The sequence below is a fragment of the Marmota marmota genome, unplaced genomic scaffold, assembly GCF_001458135.2.
Source record: "Marmota marmota marmota unplaced genomic scaffold, marMar, whole genome shotgun sequence".
Lineage (NCBI taxonomy): Eukaryota > Metazoa > Chordata > Mammalia > Rodentia > Sciuridae > Marmota > Marmota marmota.
In genome coordinates this window covers 57,760,209-57,768,375 of record NW_025999900.1, presented here as the reverse complement: position 1 = coordinate 57,768,375, position 8,167 = coordinate 57,760,209, and the positions used below count along the sequence as shown (strand labels likewise).

The window sequence follows — 8,167 nt, the reverse complement described above, 5'->3', positions numbered from 1 at the left end:
CCCAATCTTTTTTACTTTTTATTTTGAGACGGGGTCTCACTAAGTGACCTAGGCAGGCTTTGAACTTGCCATCCTCTTTCCTCAGCCTCCCAAGCTGCTGGCATTACATGTCTGTGCCCCTTCATCCTACTTTCATCATTCTCTTTAACTGTGATTGATTGTTAAAAGATTCTGATCCTTAGGAGCAGATTACCTTGCCTGATTCCATCACCCCTCCTAAATGCAGCTTCCATGTACAGGATTCTACCAACTGTAATCAAAGATATTTGGGGAAAAATGCATCTGTCCTGAATATGTGGACTTCCCTCCATTGTTATTATTTTCTAAATGATACAGTATAACAACTATTTATATAGTATTGACAGTAATCTAGATCATTTAAAGTATGCAGCTTCCTGGCCCATGCCTCTAATTCCTGTGACTGGGGAGTCTGAAATAGGAGGATCACGAGTTCGAGGTCAGCCTCAGCAATGCAGCGAAACCCTAAGCAACTTGGCAAGACCCTGTCTCAAAATAAAAAATTGGGGATATGGCTCAGAGGTTGAGTACCCCTGGGTTCAAACCCTGGTACAAAAAAATAAATAAATAAATATGAGGGAGGATTGTGTAAATTCTATGGAAATCCTATGGTATTTTTTACAAGGGACTCAAGCATCTTCAGATTCTGCCATCTGCGGGGAAGAGGAGATCCTGGAACCAACCCTCCCAAGGATGCCAAGGGATACGTGTGATTTACCCAGGACAGCACAGCGTGTAATCAGTAGGATTGGGATTTGAACCTAAGTCAAATGACATCAAAACCCACCTTGCTTCTGTAAACTCTGGTGCTCCTACACCATGCCTGCCCTCCTATCTCCACCATCAACAAATCACCAGGAATCAGCAGGTGACAAGGGCGAAGAGAAGGCATTTCTCAACAAGATATCATTGCCCCTTCATAAATTACCTGAACATTGTGAAGCGTCCTTGAGCAGGGTGATTTCCAAGATTGGTTAGATGGAAACGGTCACACCTTCTCTCCAGACATACTGTCACCATCGCGTGGTTAAAATGGCAATGGTACATCAATCAGCCACTTAATCAGTGATTCACTTGCAAGATTTTATTTCAGTGAGTCAGCAGCCTTTACATTTCATGGAGTCAAGGAGAGGTTGATGCAGGTGGGGCAGAAAAATCAGAAAGTTGACATACGGCAGCAGAGACAGACTGTCAAATGCTTCCTAAGTCTTTAGGAAATTGGAAAGTTATTTACCCATCCACTCACCAAACACAGATGAGGAAATAAGAGCATGAAATCTGGGGTGATTCACCCCTCGCCAGATAACAGGCCAGCACTGCCTTATAAAATAGCATCATTCTGAAAGTAACGTGCCTGTGTTCCTGATTAAATCAAAAGTAGAAATGAAATCGAGACTCATAGGAGACTTAGATAGCACACTTTACTTTTCAAAACCCCTTTTACATCTCTTATCTTAATTTATCTCTGCACAATCTCCCTGCTTTGAGCTACTTTATTGAAGCACTCGGGGGGCCCCTGTAGTTAATGTTTAGTGTATATGTCAGTCTCTCCCGCTGGTTTATGACCTTCTTCAGGGTTGAGACTGCATCAATAAAGCCTGAGCACTTGGCGAGGTATTAGTCAGGACTTGTTGCTAACACAGAAACCCACTGGATGCGGTTTAAGCAAAAGGAGGGCTTTGTTTCAAAGAGCCCCAGGGCAGGGGTGCAGCCACGTCTGGGACGCCCAGGAACCAAGCTCTCTCAGTTCCTCGCGTCTGGGTCTGCCTCATTAACACCTCTGCAAAAGAGTCTCTCCCTGCTTCCTAGTCCATTCCGCTGAAAACCGGCCTGCCAGCATCTCCCGAGTCGACGTGCAACTTGTCCAGCCCTGCAGGGAGCCTCAATGCTCTCACTCCCAACCTCCCCAGTCTCCAGGGGCCGAGACTCTGATTGGTCCAGCCTGGGTGAGGTGTTCACCTCTAGTCCAATCAACGGTGGCCAGAGGGGTGCGGTCCTCCGAGGTTGTTCCTACGGTAACCACGAGTTGGGGGAGGGCTGGGGGGCAGGAAGGAAGAAGGCACCGTTCCCAGAAAGAAAGGGTGAAGGAGCGGGGCGACCCCAACAATAGGGGGCCACGTTCCCGTGTACACTTGGTGCTCTATAAATGCTTACTGATCGGCCTCACCCTAAATGCTTAGTAAAAAGAGCACCCGGGGCTCTGTGTGGCCGCAGGGCTTCCCGCTGTTTTCTCTTCCTGGTGGCGCTTTCTTGCCCGCACCCGCACCTCTTCCTCGTGGCCTGCATTTGGACTCGCCTCTCTTAGGCCTTTTCCGACCCCCCTTCGTGATTTTTAAAAACCCTCATCTTGAATGACTTGTTTAATTCCAGCCTTCTCCCAAAGACTAAATTCCAGTTGTTCCAGAGGCTCCCCAAAGAATTAATCTGCAGAGGTGGGGGCGGAGAGGGGAGTTAATGACTCATTAAGCAAACCTTTGACCTGTGGGAGATAGGAGAAGTGGATACTTCTTAACCCTTTTCTCCCTAGAGGACTGTCCCAAGGTGAAATGCACGTTGCTTTTGAGAGGTGGTCTTGAAAGTCCGCATCGCCTAGAGAGGTAGCAGCGGCTTCTCACCCCACTGGCCTTGCCCCTCGTCCCTGCGGTCTGGGGACGCTTTCCCTAAAGAAGTAGCAAAGAGGACTTCAGGCTGTGCTTTCTGGGTAACTCAGGTGCATTAAGCACCATGCTGAAACCTGTGTCAGAAGTCCCCTCTCTCCATCTCCAGGCTCTGCTTTTCTCCACACTGTTTTTATTGCTTGCTTGGCTTTGCCTAAAGTTCCTAAGGGTTGGCATCAGCTCCAGCTGGTTCTTCAGTGTGAAGGATGCTTCTTCTTCCTAGTTTCAGCTCAAGTTCTGGGGACTTCCCTATGGGCTCCGATTGGCCCATAGAGGGTCATGTGTTCAGCTCTGACCAATCATTGTGGAAAATGGGGACAGAACTTGGTCTCTAGGTATTCTGTCCTTTCTAGTTACCCTGGGGGGAAGTGATTCCCTCGGATAAGGGGCAAGATGGGGGCTGGAAATGTCGAATTGGGTGTTGGGGTGGAGCGGGGGACAACACAGATGCAGAGGACAGAGTCTTCTCTGCCGACCCAATACAGATCCATGGGGCTGGGAGGAGAAGGGGGAAGGGCAGATCTGGGCAGCCAGCTCTCTGTGCAGTTGGGGTGGGAGGCTAGAGCTAGGGCTGGCCATTCCCCAGGAGCAGGCTCTGTGGCCAAGGACCTGGCGTCCAGCTGTGACTGGCTGTCCTTCTTTGCAGCACCACCAAGTTCTCAGACTCAGAGCCTTCCTCCAGTACCCAGACAGACACCTCCATCACAAGGCTGAGATCACTCAGCAGCCAGGGACCCCTCAGGGAAGCCGCCTGGAGGCTCCTCATTCACCACACACTGTCAGAGAGGCGGCCAGGTAGCGTGAGCCCTTCCCCGGAGACACAGTGCTTGCCCAGCAGGCCCTACCTGAGAAAATCACCTTCCACAGGAGAGTCGGGACTTAGCCAGAAGCTTTAGGCCAGCAGCTCCCCTGACAGCCGTCTGCCCATTCTTGGGGTCACCACCCCCGATCTTTTAGGCTTCCTCTTCCTCACGCCCCCTTATCATTCTTACTCTCCTTGGTATGTCTGCAGCTGTGTGAGTCCTGGGTCCCTTTGAGTAAGCTCTCACTCCCTAAGGCCTAAGACAGCCAATGCTCACAGAGCATCTAGTGTACTGGAAAATCATCCAAATGCTGCTGATTGTTTCTTTTAATACATACAGCAAAACTAGGAGTGGTGGTGCATGCCTGTAATCCCAGTGACTCCGGAGGCTGAAGCAGGAGGATCGGGAATTCAAGACCAGCCTCAGCAACTTGGTGAAGCCCTAGGCAATTCAGCAAGACCCTGTCTCTAATAAATAAATGAATGAATGAATGAATGAATGAATAAATGGGCTGGGGATGTGGTTCAGTGGTTAAGCCACCCTGGGTTCAATCCCTGGCAACAAAAACATGCAGCAAAGACTCTCTGAGAGCCATGTTTTGGCCTTGACCAGAATCCAACCTGAAAAATGTAATCAGTAAAAAACATCCAGGGGACCTTTAGTCAAATCTGAATATGGATTAGGGATTAGGTTATGTAAAGAAATTTTTGTTACTGTTGTTCAGCATGATAACAGTATTGTGGCTACTGGAGGAAAACATGTCATTTCTTTGAGCATGCTGAATCATTTAGTGGTGAAACTCAATGATGTCAATGCTTTAAATATTTTAATGACAATGACAACCAAATGAAGCAATATGGCAAAAATGTTGGAAATTGCTAAGTCTAGATGGTGGAATATGGGTGTCCATTATACTATTCTCCACTTTTCTGCATGTTTGAGCATTTTATGATAAAAAGTGAAAAACGGGCTGGGGATATAGCTTTTGGTAGAGGTTTGCCTCGTATGCACAAGGCCCTGGGTTCAATCCCCAGCACCACAAGGAAAAAAAAAGTGAAAAACGAAAACAGAAAATGAGAGTTAATATTAGCATCCCATTTCACAGATGAGAGAGCTGAGGCACAGAGAAGTACTAGCCTCTCTAAGGTCACAGAGCTTGAGAATGACACACTTGTACTTGAACTCGGTCAGCTGCCCCACTGGGTACACTCCTGTCTCCATCCATTCACTTGTGCTGAGTAAGTACCTGTGGGATGGACAGTCGTGGTTTAAAGGGTGTTGGCCATTCCACCTCAGGTATGTTCCCAGGACGTACGCTCTACTCTGGGCCCCAGTTCCTATACCCGGCATCTTCCAAGTGGTCTGTGGATTGGTGCTGTGTTCCTCAGCTGGCTTATTAGCAGTTCTACACCCAGCAGCCGAGAAAACGTCCTGCGTGTGATATGACTCTAGAACTGCCTATTTAAACACCTTTCCGGGTTTTTCCCTGGACGAGCTTTTGCTATTGCTGTTCCTGTTGTATTAATATCGCTTGCTTCTCTGAATTAGTAACAGTGCACATGATGTGAACTTCAAAAAACTCAGAAGAAAATATAGTAAAAGGCGATTCTCCCTCCCGCCCGCTCAACCACCAGGTCCCCTACCTGGAGGCCACCATTCTACACAGTGTGCTGTGTACCCTTTCAAGGATGGCCTGTGTGGATAGAAGCAAGTCGGGAGGGGGAAGGAGGGGAAAAACCCTTTTATGCTCCACCCCACCCCACCTAACACCAACCAGAGGAGCCCATTTTGTTACACTGTGGCCATTTATTTATTTTGGTGCCTGGGAAAGGAATCCAGGGCCTTGTGCCTGCTAAGCACGTGCTCTACCACTGAGCTCTACCCCAGGCCCTAGTTTGGCTTTTTGTGCAAGCTTTCCTAGTACTAAAACATATCTGAAGCAACTGACTAAAAGGATAAAGAACTCACAGAACTTCTCCTGGCCTGGCCCATTTTAAATATTGCCTCCTGTGTTAGCAGTTATTGATGTGTAGCATGTTACACCCAAATCTGCTGTCTCCTCCAAAGCAGCACATGTTCTGGCCCCACATTTAATGCCCTGCGTTTTGTGGCCTGAGGTTTTTTTTTTTTTAATATTTTTTTAGATGTCGGTGGACCTTTATTTTATTCATTTATGTATATACAGTGCTGAGAATCGGACCCAGTGCCTCACACATGCTAGGCAAGCGCTCCACTACTGAGCCACAGCCCATGGCCTCAGCTCTTTGGGCTGTTTCTATAACATCCTCGTGGTTTTCTTTGTTTCTGTTTGGTGAATTCATCCTTAAGATCCACTGTGAATATTGCCTCCTGTGTTAGCAGTTATTGATGTTAGGGTTAGGGTTAGGGTTAGGGTTAGCATGTTACACCCAAATTTGCAGCTTAAACAACACATATTTATTATCTCTCACTACTGTTTGTAAAGAGTGACTGAGCTGAGCGGTTCTGGCCTAGACTCACTCATGAGGTTACAGTCAAGCAGTGGCCAGGGCCGCAGTCTCATCTGAAGGCTTGACTGGGGCTGAGTGAAGTGTCTCCAAGCTGCTTCACTGTTGGCAAAAGGCTTCAGTTCTCACCATGTGTGCCTTTCCCATTCAGTCTGCTCTTGGCTCCTCCAGTGTGGGGAATCCAAGTGACAGAAAGCACACCCAAAGTGGAAGCCACAGTCCTTCATAGCATTGCAGAAGTTTCATGTCATAACTTCATCTTATTCTACTAGCCACGCTGACCAAACCAGGTACAGTACAGAAGAGGCCATGCAGGAGTGTGAGGTCCAGAGGTGAGGATCACCTTGGAGCCGCCGCCTGGCCTGTTGGAGTCCACTGGGGACCTGCACTTTTACTCACTTCCTGCAAAGCTTTTGTCACCTTGTGTTATAGATGGTTTGCTTCATTCCCAAATCGCAAACTTATTAAGGGCAGTGACTAAACCTTATTCATCTTTCCCTTCATTTTCAGGCCCAAATACTTTCTAATATAGAATATATATTCAATAAATGTCAAGTTAATGCCGAATGCATGACTGAATGGATATAAATAAGTGAGCAAATTAGTGACTACATAAATGGATAGTTCAAAAGACCAGAGGAGGTAGGATTGACTATGAGATGGTTATCTCTCCCCCTTTGGGCTTGTCGAGATAGTTAATGAGTTGGTCACTGAGTCCTTGCTTCCTTTTCCTCTGGCTCTTCTCTTTGCCCACCGTTGCCCCTCCCCGTGGTCAGCATCGGAGGGCTTGGTCACCATATCGACATAACAACTTCCTGGGCCCAGGTCACAGCCGATGGCGCTCTTGGCCCAAGCCCAGCCCATGGGCTTTTCTGCAGGGAATTTGAAACTGGCATCAGGAAAGGTCCAACTTCAGTGTGTCTTCTTCCTTGTCAGGAGGGACATGAAAACCGGGAAACTCTTGGTAATCGTGCTTTTTTTGCTCCATGGACTGGGGAGCAGAGAAAGCCAATGTGTGTCAACAGGAGAAAATGAAAAGAGAGGAATGCAAATGAGAAGGGACGGGGAGGTTGGCCCAGGGCTGAGAAGCGCTCTTGTTCCTGTTTCCAGGCCGATGGTCAGGCCCAGCTGTGTCTTAGTCCCCACGAGACACTCCTCCATTCTTTTAATAACTCTGGGGAGGGGGGCATGGTGTGCGGGAACTCACTTGCCCAGATTATGAAAGCCAATTAGGCATATTCAGTGACAACATGTTGGTGGCTGGAAATGGACACAGGGGCAGGATTTGCACCACAGACATTGGCAAATGCTGTCAATCCAGAATCCCTCCCCGAGAGCTGCCAATAGACCTTCTCCACACACTCAGGGGATTTCTGCAACTTACAGCCCCAAAACACTCGGACGGCTGCTGGGCAAACTCCTACTCAAGGTTGAAGACCCGGAAGATCCCCTGAGAAACGCTTCGGGGGTGACATTTGCAGGAAGCTAGTTCAGTGTGTGCTCACAGTACCTGAAGGACGTCGTGAGGCAGTCCAGAACTCTGAGGGTTATGTGACACAGGCCATGCGGGAAGCAGCAACTCCACCTAGGCAATAACCACCCATGACCCTTAAGGCTGAAGTCCATGCTCCTCAGCAGGCGGGCGGTCCTCTGAGCAGTGGCCCTTGTCCTCCATGCATCTCCAGGCTCTCTCCTGCCAGCTCCTCCCCTGCCCACCTCGTCACCACCCCCTGACCATGCCCTTGCCTCCTCAGTGTTCCCAGCCTCTATCTCACAAGCTGATAATCAGTTGGAGAGTCTGATAAAGATCCCAGTCCGAGCTGGGCGTTGCATGCATATCATCCCAGCAGCTTGGGAGGCTGAGACAGGAGCCTTTCGAGTTCAAAGCCAGCCTCAGCAACTCAGCAAGTCCCTTAATTAAGCAACTCAGCAAGACCCTGTCTCTAAGTATAATACAAAATAGGGCTGGGGATATGGCTCCGTGATTGAGTTCAATCTCTAGTACCAAAAAAAAAAGAAAAAAAAAAAGATCCCGGCCCGATCCCAGGAGGAACCCACAGACACACCAACGATTGCAGTTTCAGGGGTCATGGACCAAACACCTTCTTGCCTCTAAAGGCTTTTAGGGCCCCTGCATCCCGTGTGCCTCTCTCTAAGCCAAGCCCACCTCTGTCTCAGGATTTAAGCCCATCGCTTTCATATT

The 8,167-nt window shown here is 48.5% G+C and overlaps 1 long non-coding RNA gene across 1 annotated transcript; it reads right to left on the bottom strand.

Annotated features, from left to right (window-relative positions):
* Positions 1 to 5,891: 5,891 nt before the first annotated feature.
* Positions 5,892 to 7,688, bottom strand: LOC125615177. Its single transcript, XR_007345724.1, has 2 exons — positions 7,475 to 7,688; positions 5,892 to 6,888 (listed from the first exon to the last, which is right to left on the bottom strand). It is a non-coding gene; the product is annotated as an uncharacterized LOC125615177 (long non-coding RNA).
* Positions 7,689 to 8,167: the final 479 nt, after the last annotated feature.